Raw genomic sequence first — 15,124 nt, 5'->3', positions numbered from 1 at the left:
TGTTTTGTCTTGTCTTGCTTTGTCTTGTCATGTCCTATCTTGTCTTGTCATGTCTTGTCTTGTCTTGTCTTGTCTTGTCTTGTCTTGCCTTGTCTTGTCTTGTCTTGTCTTGTCTTGTCTTGTCTTGTCTTGTCTTGTCTTGTCTTGTCTTGTCTTGTCTTGTCATGTCTTGTCTTGTGTTGTCTTGTCTTATCTTGTCATGTCGTGTGTTGTGTTGTTTTGTCTTGTCTTGTTGTGTATTGTCATGTCTTATATTGTCTTGTCTTGTCTTGTCTTGTCTTGTCTTGTCTTGTCTTGTCATGTCATGTCATGTCGTGTGTTGTGTTGTTTTGTCTTGTCTTGTCTTCTCCTTGTCTTGTCTTGTCATGTCGTGTGTTGTGTTGTTTTGTCTTGTCATGTCTTATATTGTCTTGTCTTGTCTTGTCTTGTCTTGTCTTGTCTTGTCTTGTCTTGTCTTGTCTTGTCATGTCATGTCATGTCGTGTGTTGTGTTGTTTTGTCTTGTCATGTCTTATATTGTCTTGTCTTGTCTTGTGATGTCATGTCGTGTGTTGTGTTGTTTTGTCTTGTCTTGTTTTGTCTTGTCCTGTCTTATATTGTCTTGTCTTGTCATGTCCTATCTTGTCTTGTCATGTCTTGTCTTGTCTTGTCTTGTCTTGTCTTGCCTTGTCTTGTCTTGTCTTGTCTTGTCTTGTCTTGTCTTGTCTTGTCTTGTCTTGTCTTGTCTTGTCTTGTCTTGTCTTGTCTTGTCTTGCCTTGTCTTGTCTTGTCTTGTCTTGTCTTGTCTTGTCTTGTCTTGTCTTGTCTTGTCTTGTCTTGTCTTGTCTTGTCTTGTCTTGTCTTGTCTTGTCTTGTCTTGTCTTGTCTTGTCTTGTCTTGTCTTGTCTTGTCTTGTCTTGTCTTGTCTTGTCTTGTCTTGTCTTGTATTGTCTTGTCTTGTTTTATGTTGTCTTGTCTTGTCTTGTTTTGTCATGTAATGCCATGTCGTGTGTTGTGTTGTTTTGTCTTGTCATGTCTTATATTGTCTTGTCTTGTCTTGTGATGTCTTGTCTTGTCTTGTCTTGTCTTGTCTTGTCATGTCTTGTCTTGTCATGTCCTATCTTGTCTTGTCTGGTCTTGTGTTGCCTCGTCTTGTCTTGTCTTGTCTTGTCTTGTCTTGTCTTGTCTTGTGATGTCATGTCGTGTGTTGTGTTGTTTTGTCTTGTCATGTCTTGTCTTGTCATGTCCTATCTTGTCTTGTCATGTCGTGTCTTGTCTTGTCTTGTCTTGTCTTGTCTTGTCTTGTCTTGTCTTGTCTTGTCTTGTCTTGTCTTGTCTTGTCTTGTCTTGTCTTTTCCTGTCCTGTCGTGTGTTGTGTTGTTTTGTCTTGTCTTGTCATGTCATGTCATGTCGTGTCTTGTATTACTTTGTCTTGTCTTGTCATGTCGTGTGTTGTGTTGTTTTGTCTTGTCTTGTTGTGTATTGTCATGTCTTATATTGTCTTGTCTTGTCTTGTCTTGTCTTGTCTTGTCTTTTCTTGTCTTGTCTTGTCTTGTCTTGTCTTGTCTTGTCTTGTCTTGTCTTGTCTTGTCTTGTCTTGTCTTGTCTTGTCTTGTCTTGTCTTGTCTTGTCTTGTCTTGTCATGTCTTGTCTTGTCATGTCCTATCTTGTCTTGTCTTGTCTTGTGTTGCCTCGCCTTGTGTCGTCTTGTCTTGTCCTGTCCTGACGTGTGTTGTGTTGTTTTGTATTGTCATGTCTTATATTGTCTTGTCTTGTCTTGTGATGTCATGTCGTGTGTTGTGTTGTTTTGTCTTGTCTTGTTTTGTCTTGTCCTGTCTTGTCTTGTCATGTCATGTCTTGTCTTGTCTTGTCTTGTCTTGTCTTGTCTTGTCTTGTCTTGTCTTGTCTTGTCTTGTCTTGTCTTGTCATGTCTTGTCATGTCTTGTCTTGTCTTGTCTTGTCTTGTCTTGTCTTGTCTTGTCTTGTCTTGTGTTGTGTTGTTTTGTCTTGTCTTGTTGTGTATTGTCATGTCTTATATTGTCTTGTCTTGTCTTGTCTTGCCTTGTCTTGTCATGTCTTGTCTTGTCTTGTTTTGTCTTGTCTTGTATTGTCTTGTTTTCTCATGTAATGTCATGTCGTGTGTTGTGTTGTTTTGTCTTGTCTTGTTGTGTATTGTCATGTCTTATTTTGTCTTGTCTTGTCTTGTCTTGTCTTGTGTTGTGTTGTTTTGTCTTGTCTTGTTGTGTATTGTCATGTCTTATTTTGTCTTGTCTTGTCTTGTCTTGTCTTGTCATGTCTTGTCTTGTCTTGTTTTGTCTTGTCTTGTATTGTCTGGTTTTCTCATGTAATGTCATGTCGTGTGTTGTGTTGTTTTGTCTTGTCTTGTGTTGTTTTGTCGTGTCATGTCTTGTCTTGTCTTGTCTTGTCCTGTCCTGTCGTGTGTTGTGTTGTTTTGTCTTGTCTTGTCATGTCATGTCATGTCGTGTCTTGTGTTGCTTTGTCTTGTCTTGTCTTGTCTTGTCATGTCGTGTGTTGTGTTGTTTTGTCTTGTCTTGTTGTGTATTGTCATGTCTTATATTGGCTTGTCTTGTCTTGTCTTGTCATGTCATGTCATGTCGTGTGTTGTGTTGTTTTGTCTTGTCTTGTCTTGTCTTGTCTTGTCTTGTCTTGTCATGTCGTGTGTTGTGTTGTTTTGTCTTGTCTTGTGTTGTTTTGTCGTGTCATGTCTTGTCTTGTCTTGTCCTGTCCTGTCGTGTGTTGTGTTGTTTTGTCTTGTCTTGTCTTGTCTAGTTTTGTCTTGTCTTGTCTTGTCTTGTTTTATGTTGTCTTGTTTTGTCATGTAATGTCATGTCGTGTGTTGTGTTGTTTTGTCTTGTCTTGTGTTGTTTTGTCGTGTCATGTCTTGTCTTGTCTTGTCTTGTCTTGTCCTGTCCTGTCGTGTGTTGTGTTGTTTTGTCTTGTCTTGTCATGTCATGTCATGTCGTGTCTTGTGTTGCTTTGTCTTGTCTTTTCTTCTCCTTGTCTTGTGTTGTTTTGTCCTGTCCTGACGTGTGTTTTGTTGTTTTGTCTTGTCATGTCTTGTCTTGTCTTGTGATGTCATGTCATGTCGTGTGTTGTGTTGTTTTGTCTTGTCTTGTCATGTCGTGTGTTGTGTTGCTTTGTCTTGTCTTGCTGTGTATTGTCATGTCTTATATTGTCTTGTCTTGTCATGTCATGTCATGTCGTGTGTTGTGTTGTTTTGTCTTGTCTTGTTTTGTCTTCTCATGTCATGTCTTGTCTTGTCTTGTCTTGTCTTGTTTTGTCTTGTCATGTCTTGTCTTGTCTTGTCTTGTCTTGTCTTGTCTTGTCCTGTCTTGTCTTGTCTTGTCTTGTCATGTTTTGTCTTGTCCTGTCCTGTCTTGTCTTGTCTTGTCTTGTCATGTCTTGTCTTGTCTTGTCCTGTCTTGTCTTGTCATGTCTTTTCTTGTCTTGTCTTGTCTTGTCTTGTCTTGTCTTGTCTTGTCTTGTCTTGTCTTGTCTTGTCTTGTCTTGTCTTGTCTTGTCATGTCTTGTCTTGTCATGTCTTGTCTTGTCTTGTCTTGTCTTGTCTTGTCTTGTCTTGTCTTGTCTTGTCTTGTCTTGTCTTGTCTTGTCTTGTCTTGTCTTGTCTTGTCTTGTCTTGTCTTGTCTTGTCTTGTCTTGTCTTGTCTTGTCTTGTCTTGTCTTGTCTTGTCTTGTCTTGTCTTGTCTTGTCCTGTCTTGTCTTGTCTTGTCTTGTCATGTTTTGTCTTGTCCTGTCCTGTCTTGTCTTGTCTTGTCATGTCTTGTCTTGTCTTGTCCTGTCCTGTCTTGTCTTGTCATGTCTTGTCTTGTCTTGTCTTGTCTTGTCTTGTCTTGTCTTGTCTTGTCTTGTCTTGTCTTGTCTTGTCTTGTCTTGTCTTGTCTTGTTTTGTCGTGTCTTGTATTGTCTTGTTTTCTCATGTAATGTCATGTCGTGTGTTGTGTGGTTTTGTCTTGTCTTGTGTTGTTTTGTCGTGTCATGTCTTGTCTTGTCTTGTCTTCTCCTGTCCTGTCGTGTGTTGTCATGTCTTGTCTTGTCTTGTCTTGTTTTGTCTTGTCCTGTCCTGTCTTGTCTTGTCTTGTCATGTCTTGTCTTGTCTTGTCCTGTCCTGTCTTGTCTTGTCATGTCTTGTCTTGTCTTGTCTTGTGTTGTCTTGTCTTGTCTTGTCTCATCTTGTCTTGTCCTGTCCTGTCTTGTCTTGTCATGTCATGTCATGTCATGTCGTGTGTTGTTTTGTCTTGTCTTGTCTTGTCCTGTCCTGTCCTGTCTTGTCTTGTCTTGTCTTGTCTTGTCTCGTCTTGTCTTGTCTTGTCTTGTCTTGTCTTGTCCTGTCCTGACGTGTGTTGTGTTGTTTTGTCTTGTCTTGTTTTGTCTTGTCTTGTTTTGTCGTGTCTTGTATTGTCTTGTTTTCTCATGTAATGTCATGTCGTGTGTTGTGTGGTTTTGTCTTGTCTTGTGTTGTTTTGTCGTGTCATGTCTTGTCTTGTCTTGTCTTCTCCTGTCCTGTCGTGTGTTGTGTTGTTTTGTCTTGTCTTGTCATGTCATGTCATATCGTGTCTTGTGTTGCTTTGTCTTGTCTTGTCTTGTCATGTCGTGTGTTGTGTTGTTTTGTCTTGTCTTGTTGTGTATTGTCATGTCTTATATTGTCTTGTCTTGTCTTGTGATGTCATGTCATGTCGTGTGTTGTGTTGTTTTGTCTTGTCTTGTCATGTCGTGTGTTGTGTTGTTTTGTCTTGTCTTGCTGTGTATTGTCATGTCTTATATTGTCTTGTCTTGTCTTGTCATGTCATGTCATGTCGTGTGTTGTGTTGTTTTGTCTTGTCTTGTTTTGTCTTCTCATGTCATGTCTTGTCTTGTCTTGTCCTGTCTTGTCTTGTCTTGTCTTGTCTTGTCTTGTCTTGTCTTGTCTTGTCTTGTCTTGTCTTGTCTTGTCTTGTCTTGTCTTGTCTTGTCTTGTCTTGTCTTGTCTTGTCTTGTCTTGTCTTGTCTTGTCTTGTCTTGTCTTGTCTTGTCTTGTCTTGTCTTGTCTTGTCATGTCTTGTCTTGTCATGTCCTATCTTGTCTTGTCTTGTCTTGTGTTGCCTCGTCTTGTCTTGTCTTGTCTTGTCCTGTCCTGACGTGTGTTGTGTTGTTTTGTCTTGTCTTGCTTTGTCTTGTCATGTCCTATCTTGTCTTGTCATGTCATGTCGTGTGTTGTGTTGTTTTGTCTTGCCTTGTTGTGTATTGTCATGTCTTATATTGTCTTGTCTTGTCTTGTCTTGTCTTGTCTTGTCTTGTCTTGTCTTGTCTTGTCTTGTCTTGTCTTGTCTTGTCTTGCTTTGTCTTGTCATGTCCTATCTTGTCTTGTCATGTCTTGTCTTGTCTTGTCTTGTCTTGTCTTGTCTTGTCTTGCCTTGTCTTGTCTTGTCTTGTCTTGTCTTGTCTTGTCTTGTCTTGTCTTGACTTGTCTTGTCTTGTCTTGTCTTGTCTTGTCTTGTCTTGTCTTGTCTTGTCTTGTCTTGTCTTGTCTTGTCTTGTCTTGTCTTGTCTTGTCTTGTCTTGTGTTGTCTTGTCTTATCTTGTCATGTCGTGTGTTGTGTTGTTTTGTCTTGCCTTGTTGTGTATTGTCATGTCTTATATTGTCTTGTCTTGTCTTGTCTTGTCTTGTCTTGTCTTGTCTTGTCTTGTCTTGTCTTGTCTTGTCTTGTCTTGTCCTGTCTTGTCTTGTCATGTCATGTCATGTGTTGTGTTGTGTTGTTTTGTCTTGTCTTGTCTTGTGTTGTCTTGTCTTGTCTTGTCTTGTTTTATGTTGTCTTGTCTTGTCTTGTTTTGTTATGTAATGCCATGTCGTGTGTTGTGTTGTCTTGTCTTGTCATGTCCTATCTTGTCTTGTCTTGTCTTGTGTTGCCTCGTCTTGTCTTGTCTTGTCTTGTCTTGTCTTGTCTTGTCTTGTCTTGTCTTGTCTTGTCTTGTCTTGTCTTGTCTTGTCTTGTCTTGTCTTGTCTTGTCTTGTGATGTCATGTCGTGTGTTGTGTTGTTTTGTCTTGTCATGTCTTGTCTTGTCATGTCCTATCTTGTCTTGTCATGTCTTGTCTTGTCTTGTCTTGTCTTGTCTTGTCTTGTCTTGTCTTGTCTTGTCTTGTCTTGTCTTGTCTTGTCTTCTCCTGTCCTGTCGTGTGTTGTGTTGTTTTGCCTTGTCTTGTCATGTCATGTCATGTCGTGTCTTGTATTACTTTGTCTTGTCTTGTCTTGTCATGTCGTGTGTTGTGTTGTTTTGTCTTGTCTTGTTGTGTATTGTCATGTCTTATATTGTCTTGTCTTGTCTTGTGATGTCATGTCATGTCGTGTGTTGTGTTGTTTTGTCTTGTCTTGCTGTGTATTGTCATGTCTTATATTGTCTTGTCTTGTCATGTCATGTCATGTCGTGTGTTGTGTTGTTTTGTCTTGTCTTGTTTTGTCTTCTCATGTCATGTCTTGTCTTGTCTTGTCTTGTCTTGTCTTGTCTTGTCTTGTCTTGTCTTGTCTTGTCTTGTCTTGTCTTGTCTTGTCTTGTCTTGTCTTGTCTTGTCTTGTCTTGTCTTGTCTTGTCTTGTCTTGTCTTGTCTTGTCTTGTCTTGTCTTGTCTTGTCTTGTCTTGTCTTGTCTTGTCTTGTCTTGTCTTGTCTTGTCTTGTCTTGTCTTGTCTTGCCTTGTCATGTCTTGTCTTGTCATGTCCTATCTTGTCTTGTCTTGTCTTGTCTTGTGTTGCCTCGCCTTGTCTTGTCTTGTCTTGTCCTGTCCTGACGTGTGTTGTGTTGTTTTGTCTTGCTTTGTCTTGTCATGTCCTATCTTGTCTTGTCATGTCTTGTCTTGTCTTGTCTTGTCTTGTCTTGTCTTGTCTTGTCATGTCTTGTCTTGTCTTGTCTTGTCTTGTCTTGTCTTGTCTTGTCTTGTCTTGTCTTGTCTTGTCTTGTCTTGTCTTGTCTTGTCTTGTCTTGTCTTGTCTTGTGATGTCATGTCGTGTGTTGTGTTGTTTTGTCTTGTCATGTCTTGTCCTGTCCTGTCTTGTCTTGTTTTGTCATGTCTTGTCTTGTCTTGTCTTGTCTTGTCTTGTGTTGCCTCGTCTTGTCTTGTCTTGTCTTGTGCAGTCCTGACGTGTGTTGTGTTGTTTTGTCTTGTCTTGCTTTGTCTTGTCATGTCCTATCTTGTCTTGTCATGTCTTGTCTTGTCTTGTCTTGTCTTGTCTTGTCTTGCCTTGTCTTGTCTTGTCTTGTCTTGTCTTGTCTTGTCTTGTCTTGTCTTGTCTTGTCTTGTCTTGTCTTGTCTTGTCTTGTCTTGTCTTGTCTTGTCATGTCTTGTCTTGTGTTGTCTTGTCTTATCTTGTCATGTCGTGTGTTGTGTTGTTTTGTCTTGTCTTGTTGTGTATTGTCATGTCTTATATTGTCATGTCTTATATTGTCTTGTCTTGTCTTGTCTTGTCTTGTCTTGTCTTGTCTTGTCTTGTCATGTCATGTCATGTCGTGTGTTGTGTTGTTTTGTCTTGTCTTGTCTTCTCCTTGTCTTGTCTTGTCATGTCGTGTGTTGTGTTGTTTTGTCTTGTCATGTCTTATATTGTCTTGTCTTGTCTTGTCTTGTCTTGTCTTGTCTTGTCTTGTCTTGTCTTGTCTTGTCTTGTCATGTCATGTCATGTCGTGTGTTGTGTTGTTTTGTCTTGTCATGTCTTATATTGTCTTGTCTTGTCTTGTGATGTCATGTCGTGTGTTGTGTTGTTTTGTCTTGTCTTGTTTTGTCTTGTCCTGTCTTATATTGTCTTGTCTTGTCATGTCCTATCTTGTCTTGTCATGTCTTGTCTTGTCTTGTCTTGTCTTGTCTTGCCTTGTCTTGTCTTGTCTTGTCTTGTCTTGTCTTGTCTTGTCTTGTCTTGTCTTGTCTTGTCTTGTCTTGTCTTGTCTTGTCTTGCCTTGTCTTGTCTTGTCTTGTCTTGTCTTGTCTTGTCTTGTCTTGTCTTGTCTTGTCTTGTCTTGTCTTGTCTTGTCTTGTCTTGTCTTGTGTTGTCTTGTCTTATCTTGTCATGTCGTGTGTTGTGTTGTTTTGTCTTGTCTTGTTGTGTATTGTCATGTCTTATATTGTCTTGTCTTGTCTTGTCTTGTCTTGTCTTGTCTTGTCCTATCTTGTCTTGTCATGTCTTGTCTTGTCTTGTCTTGTCTTGTCTTGTCTTGTCTTGCCTTGTCTTGTCTTGTCTTGTCTTGTCTTGTTTTGTCTTGTCTTGTTGTGTATTGTCATGTCTTATATTGTCTTGTCTTGTCTTGTCTTGTCTTGTCTTGTCTTGTCTTGTCTTGTCTTGTCTTGTCTTGTCTTGTCATGTCATGTCATGTCGTGTGTTGTGTTGTTTTGTCTTGTCTTCTCCTTGTCTTGTCTTGTCTTGTCTTGTCTTGTCTTGTTTTATGTTGTGTTGTCTTGTTTTGTCATGTAATGTCATGTCGTGTGTTGTGTTGTTTTGTCTTGTCTTGTCTTCTCCTTGTCTTGTCTTGTCATGTCGTGTGTTGTGTTGTTTTGTCTTGTCATGTCTTATATTGTCTTGTCTTGTCTTGTGATGTCATGTCGTGTGTTGTGTTGTTTTGTCTTGTCTTGTTTTGTCTTGTCCTGTCTTGTCTTGTCATGTCATGTCATGTGTTGTGTTGTGTTGTTTTGTCTTGTCTTGTATTGTCTTGTCTTGTCTTGTCTTGTCTTGTCTTGCCTTATCTTGCCTTGTCTTGTCTTGTCTGGTCTTGTCTTGTCTTGTCTTGTCATGTCTTGTCTGGTCTTGTTTTGTCTTGTCTTGTCTTGTCTTGTCTTGTCTTGTCTTGTCTTGTCTTGTCTTGTCTTGTCTTGTCTTGTCTTGTCTTGTCTTGTCTTGTATTGTCTTGTCTTGTCTTGTCTTGTCTTGTCTTGCCTTGTCTTGTCTTGTCTTGTCATGTCTTGTCTTGTCATGTCCTATCTTGTCTTGTCTTGTCTTGTCTTGTCTTGTCTTGTCTTGTCTTGTCTTGTCTTGTCTTGTATTGTCTTGTCTTGTTTTATGTTGTCTTGTCTTGTGTTGTTTTGTCTTGTCTTGTATTGTCTTGTCTTGTCTTGTCTTGTCTTGTCTTGCCTTATCTTGCCTTGTCTTGTCTTGTCTGGTCTTGTCTTGTCTTGTCTTGTCATGTCTTGTCTGGTCTTGTCTGGTCTTGTTTTGTCTTGTCTTGTCTTGTCATGTCTTGTCTTGTCTTGTCTTGTCTTGTCTTGTCTTGTCTTGTCTTGTCTTGTCATGTCCTATCTTGTCTTGTCATGTCATGTCATGTCGTGTCTTGTATTACTTTGTCTTGTCTTGTCTTGTCATGTCGTGTGTTGTGTTGTTTTGTCTTGTCTTGTTGTGTATTGTCATGTCTTATATTGTCTTGTCTTGTCTTGTGATGTCATGTCATGTCTTGTCTTGTGTTGTTTTGTCGTGTCATGTCTTGTCTTGTCTTGTCTTGTCTTGTCTTGTCCTGTCCTGTCGTGTGTTGTCTTGTCTTGTCTTGTCCTGTCCTGACGTGTGTTGTGTTGTTTTGTCTTGTGTTGTTTTGTCCTGTCCTGACGTGTGTTGTGTTGTTTTGTCTTGTCTTGTTTTGTCTTGTCTTGTGTTGTTTTGTCTTGTATTGTCTTGTTTTCTCATGTAATGTCATGTCGTGTGTTGTGTTGTTTTGTCTTGTCTTGTGTTGTTTTGTCGTGTCATGTCTTGTCTTGTCTTGTCCTGTCCTGTCGTGTGTTGTCTTGTCTTGTCTTGTCCTGTCCTGACGTGTGTTGTATTGTTTTGTCTTGTCTTGTGTTGTTTTGTCCTGTCCTGACGTGTGTTGTGTTGTTTTGTCTTGTCTTGTTTTGTCTTGTCTTGTCTTGTCATGTCTTGTCTTGTCTTGTGTTGTTTTGTCGTGTCATGTCTTGTCTTGTGATGTCATGTCATGTCGTGTGTTGTGTTGTTTTGTCTTGTCATGTCTTGTCTTGTCTTGTCATGTCTTGTCTTGTCTTGTGTTGTTTTGTCGTGTCATGTCTTGTCTTGTCTTGTCCTGTCCTGTCGTGTGTTGTGTTGGTTTGTCTTGTCTTGTCATGTCATGTCATGTCGTGTCTTGTGTTGCTTTGTCTTGTCTTGTCATGTCGCGTGTTGTGTTGTTTTGTCTTGTCTTGTTGTGTATTGTCATGTCTTATATTGTCTTGTCTTGTCTTGTCTTGTCATGTCATGTCATGTCGTGTGCTGTGTTGTTTTGTCTTGTCTTGTCTTGCCTTGTCTTGTCTTGTCTTGTCTTGTCTTGTCTTGTCTTGTCTTGTCTTGTCATGTCTTGTCTTGTCTTGTCTTGTATTGTCTTGTTTTCTCATGTAATGTCCTGTCGTGTGTTGTGTTGTTTTGTCTTGTCTTGTGTTGCTTTGTCGTGTCATGTCTTGTCTTGTCTTGTCCTGTACTGTCGTGTGTTGTGTTGTTTTGTCTTGTCTTGTCATGTCATGTCATGTCGTGTCTTGTGTTGCTTTGTCTTGTCTTGTCTTGTCTTGTCATGTCGTGTGTTGTGTTGTTTTGTCTTGTCTTGTTGTGTATTGTCATGTCTTATATTGTCTTGTCTTGTCCTGTCTTGTCATGTCATGTCATGTCGTGTGTTGTGTTGTTTTGTCTTGTCTTGTCTTGTCTTGTCATGTCGTGTGTTGTGTTGTTTTGTCTTGTCTTGTGTTGTTTTGTCGTGTCATGTCTTGTCTTGTCTTGTCTTGTCCTGTCCTGTCGTGTGTTGTGTTGTTTTGTCGTGTCTTGTCTTGTCTTGTTTTGTCTTGTCTTGTCTTGTTTTATGTTGTCTTTTTTTGTCATGTAATGTCATGTCGTGTGTTGTGTTGTTTTGTCTTGTCTTGTGTTGTTTTGTCGTGTCATGTCTTGTCTTGTCCTGTCCTGCCGTGTGTTGTGTTGTTTTGTCTTGTCTTGTCATGTCATGTCATGTCGTGTCTTGTGTTGCTTTGTCTTGTCTTGTCTTGTCTTGTGTTGCCTCGTCTTGTCTTGTCTTGTCTTGTCTTGTCTTGTCTTGTCTTGTCTTGTCTTGTCTTGTCATGTCTTGTCTTGTCTTGTCTTGTCTTGTCTTATTTTGTCTTGTCTTGTATTGTCTTGTTTTCTCATGTAATGTCCTGTCGTGTGTTGTGTTGTTTTGTCTTGTCTTGTGTTGCTTTGTCGTGTCATGTCTTGTCTTGTCTTGTCCTGTACTGTCGTGTGTTGTGTTGGTTTGTCTTGTCTTGTCAAGGCATGTCATGTCGTGTCTTGTGTTGGTTTGTCTTGTCTTGTCATGTCGTGTGTTGTGTTGTTTTGTCTTGTCTTGTTGTGTATTGTCATGTCTTATATATTCTTGTCTTGTCTTGTCTTGTCTTGTCATGTCATGTCATGTCGTGTGCTGTGTTGTTTTGCCTTGTCTTGTCTTGTCTTGTCTTGTCTTGTCTTGTCTTGTCTTGTCTTGTCTTGTCTTGTCTTGTCTTGTCTTGTCATGTCGTGTCTTGTGTTGCTTTGTCTTGTCTTGTCATGACGTGTGTTGTGTTGTTTTGTCTTGTCTTGTTGTGTATTGTCATGTCTTATATTGTCTTGTCTTGTCTTGTCATGTCTTGTCTTGTCTGGTCCTGTCCTGTCGTGTGTTGTGTTGGTTTGTCTTGTCTTGTCATGTCATGTCATGTCGTGTCTTGTGTTGCTTTGTCTTGTCTTGTCATGTCGTGTGTTGTGTCGTTTTGTCTTGTCTTGTTGTGTATTGTCATGTCTTGTCTTGTCTTGTGTTGTTTTGTCGTGTCTTGTCTTGTCTTGTCCTGTCCTGCCGTGTGTTGTGTTGTTTTGTCTTGTCTTGTCATGTCATGTCATGTCGTGTCTTGTGTTGCTTTGTCTTGTCTTGTCTTGTCTTGTCTTGTCTTGTGTTGCCTCGTCTTGTCTTGTCTTGTCTTGTCTTGTCTTGTCTTGTCTTGTCTTGTCTTGTCTTGTCATGTCTTGTCTTGTCTTGTCTTGTCTTGTCTTGTCTTGTCTTGTTTTGTCTTGTCTTGTATTGTCTTGTTTTCTCATGTAATGTCCTGTCGTGTGTTGTGTTGTTTTGTCTTGTCTTGTGTTGCTTTGTCGTGTCATGTCTTGTCTTGTCTTGTCCTGTACTGTCGTGTGTTGTGTTGGTTTGTCTTGTCTTGTCAAGGCATGTCATGTCGTGTCTTGTGTTGCTTTGTCTTGTCTTGTCATGTCGTGTGTTGTGTTGTTTTGTCTTGTCTTGTTGTGTATTGTCATGTCTTATATTGTCTTGTCTTGTCTTGTCTTGTCTTGTCATGTCATGTCATGTCGTGTGCTGTGTTGTTTTGTCTTGTCTTGTCTTGTCTTGTCTTGTCTTGTCTTGTCTTGTCTTGTCTTGTCTTGTCTTGTCTTGTCTTGTCTTGTCATGTCGTGTCTTGTGTTGCTTTGTCTTGTCTTGTCATGACGTGTGTTGTGTTGTTTTGTCTTGTCTTGTTGTGTATTGTCATGTCTTATATTGTCTTGTCTTGTCTTGTCATGTCTTGTCTTGTCTGGTCCTGTCCTGTCGTGTGTTGTGTTGGTTTGTCTTGTCTTGTCATGTCATGTCATGTCGTGTCTTGTGTTGCTTTGTCTTGTCTTGTCATGTCGTGTGTTGTGTTGTTTTGTCTTGTCTTGTTGTGTATTGTCATGTCTTATATTGTCTTGTCATGTCATGTCATGTCGTGTGCTGTGTTGTTTTGTCTTGTCTTGTCTTGTCTTGTCTTGTCTTGTCTTTTCTTGTCTTGTCTTGTCTTGTCTTGTCATGTCTTGTCTTGTCTTGTCTTGTCTTGTCTTGTCTTGTTTTGTCTTGTCTTGTATTGTCTTGTTTTCTCATGTAATGTCCTGTCGTGTGTTGTGTTGTTTTGTCTTGTCTTGTGTTGCTTTGTCGTGTCATGTCTTGTCTTGTCTTGTCCTGTACTGTCGTGTGTTGTGTTGTTTTGTCTTGTCTTGTCATGTCATGTCATGTCGTGTCTTGTGTTGCTTTGTCTTGTCTTGTCTTGTCTTGTCATGTCGTGTGTTGTGTTGTTTTGTCTTGTCTTGTTGTGTATTGTCATGTCTTATATTGTCTTGTCTTGTCTTGTCTTGTCTTGTCATGTCATGTCATGTCGTGTGTTGTGTTGTTTTGTCTTGTCTTGTCTTGTCTTGTCATTTCGTGTGTTGTGTTGTTTTGTCTTGTCTTGTGTTGTTTTGTCGTGTCATGTCTTGTCTTGTCTTGTCCTGTCCTGTCGTGTGTTGTGTTGTTTTGTCTTGTCTTGTCTTGTTTTGTCTTGTCTTGTCTTGTTTTATGTTGTCTTGTTTTGTCTTGTCTTGTCTTGTCTTGTCTTGTCTTGTCTTGTCATGTCGTGTCTTGTGTTGCTTTGTCTTGTCTTGTCATGACGTGTGTTGTGTTGTTTTGTCTTGTCTTGTTGTGTATTGTCATGTCTTATATTTTCTTGTCTTGTCTTGTCATGTCTTGTCTTGTCTGGTCCTGTCCTGTCGTGTGTTGTGTTGGTTTGTCTTGTCTTGTCATGTCATGTCATGTCGTGTCTTGTGTTGCTTTGTCTTGTCTTGTCATGTCGTGTGTTGTGTTGTTTTGTCTTGTCTTGTTGTGTATTGTCATGTCTTATATTGTCTTGTCATGTCATGTCATGTCGTGTGCTGTGTTGTTTTGTCTTGTCTTGTCTTGTCTTGTCTTGTCTTGTCTTTTCTTGTCTTGTCTTGTCTTGTCTTGTCATGTCTTGTCTTGTCTTGTCTTGTCTTGTCTTGTCTTGTTTTGTCTTGTCTTGTATTGTCTTGTTTTCTCATGTAATGTCCTGTCGTGTGTTGTGTTGTTTTGTCTTGTCTTGTGTTGCTTTGTCGTGTCATGTCTTGTCTTGTCTTGTCCTGTCCTGTCGTGTGTTGTGTTGTTTTGTCTTGCCTTGTCTTGTCTTGTCATGTCATGTCATGTCGTGTCTTGTGTTGCTTTGTCTTGTCTTGTCTTGTCTTGTCTTGTCATGTCGTGTGTTGTGTTGTTTTGTCTTGTCATGTCTTGTCTTGTCATGTCATGTCATGTCGTGTGTTGTGTTGTTTTGTCTTGTCTTGTCTTGTCTTGTCATGTCGTGTGTTGTGTTGTTTTGTCTTGTCATGTCTTGTCTTGTCTTGTCATGTCTTGTCTTGTCTTGTCTGGTCTTGTTTTGTCTTGTCTTGTCTTGTCTTGTCTCGTCTTGTCTTGTCTTGTCTTGTCTTGTCATGTAGTGTCATGTCATATCGTGTGTTGTCTTATTTTGTCTTGTCATGTCTTATCTTGTCATGTCTTGTCTTGTCTTGTCTTGTCTTGTCTTGTCTTGTCTTGTCTTGTCTTGTCTTGTCTTGTCTTGTCTTGTCTTGTCTTGTCTTGTCTTGTCTTGTCTTGTCTTGTCTTGTCTTGTCATGTCATGTCATGTCATATCGTGTGTTGTGTTGTTTTGTCTTGTCTTATTTTGTCTTGTCATGTCTGATCTTGTCTTGTCTTGTCTTGTCTTGTCTTGTCTTGTCTTGTCTTGTCTTGTCTTGTCATGTCATGTCATGTCATATCGTGTGTTGTGTTGTTTTGTCTTGTCTTATTTTGTCTTGTCATGTCTGATCTTGTCTTGTCTTGTCTTGTCTTGTCTTGTCTTGTCTTGTCTCATCTTGTCTTGTCCTGTCCTGTCCTGTCTTGTCTTGTTATTTTATGTCTTGTCTTGTCTTGTTTTGTCTTGTCTTGTATTGTCTTGTTTTCTCATGTAATGTCATGTCGTGCGTTGTGTTGTTTTGTCTTGTCTTGTGTTGTTTTGTCGTGTCATGTCTTGTCTTGTCTTGTCTTGTCCTGTCCTGTTGTGTGTTGTGTTGTTTTGTCTTGTCTTGTCTTGTCCTGTCCTGACGTGTGTTGTCTTGTCTTGTCTTGTCTTGTCTTGTCTTGTCTTGTCTTGTCCTGTCTTGTCTTGTCTTGTCATGTCCTGTCTTGTCTTGTCTTGTCTTGTCTTGTCTTGTCTTGTCTTGTCTTGTCTTGTCTTGTCTTGTCCTGTCCTGTCTTGTCTTGTCTTGTCTTGTCTTGTCATGTCTTGTCTTGTCTTGTCTTGTCTTGTGTTGCCTCGTCTTGTCTTGTCTTCTCTTGTCCTGTCCTGACGGGTGTTGTGTTGTTTTGTC

This window comes from Zeugodacus cucurbitae, chromosome X, assembly GCF_028554725.1.
Source record: "Zeugodacus cucurbitae isolate PBARC_wt_2022May chromosome X, idZeuCucr1.2, whole genome shotgun sequence".
In the NCBI taxonomy this organism is placed as follows: Eukaryota; Metazoa; Arthropoda; class Insecta; order Diptera; family Tephritidae; genus Zeugodacus; species Zeugodacus cucurbitae.
This window is presented reverse-complemented; position numbering follows the sequence as displayed.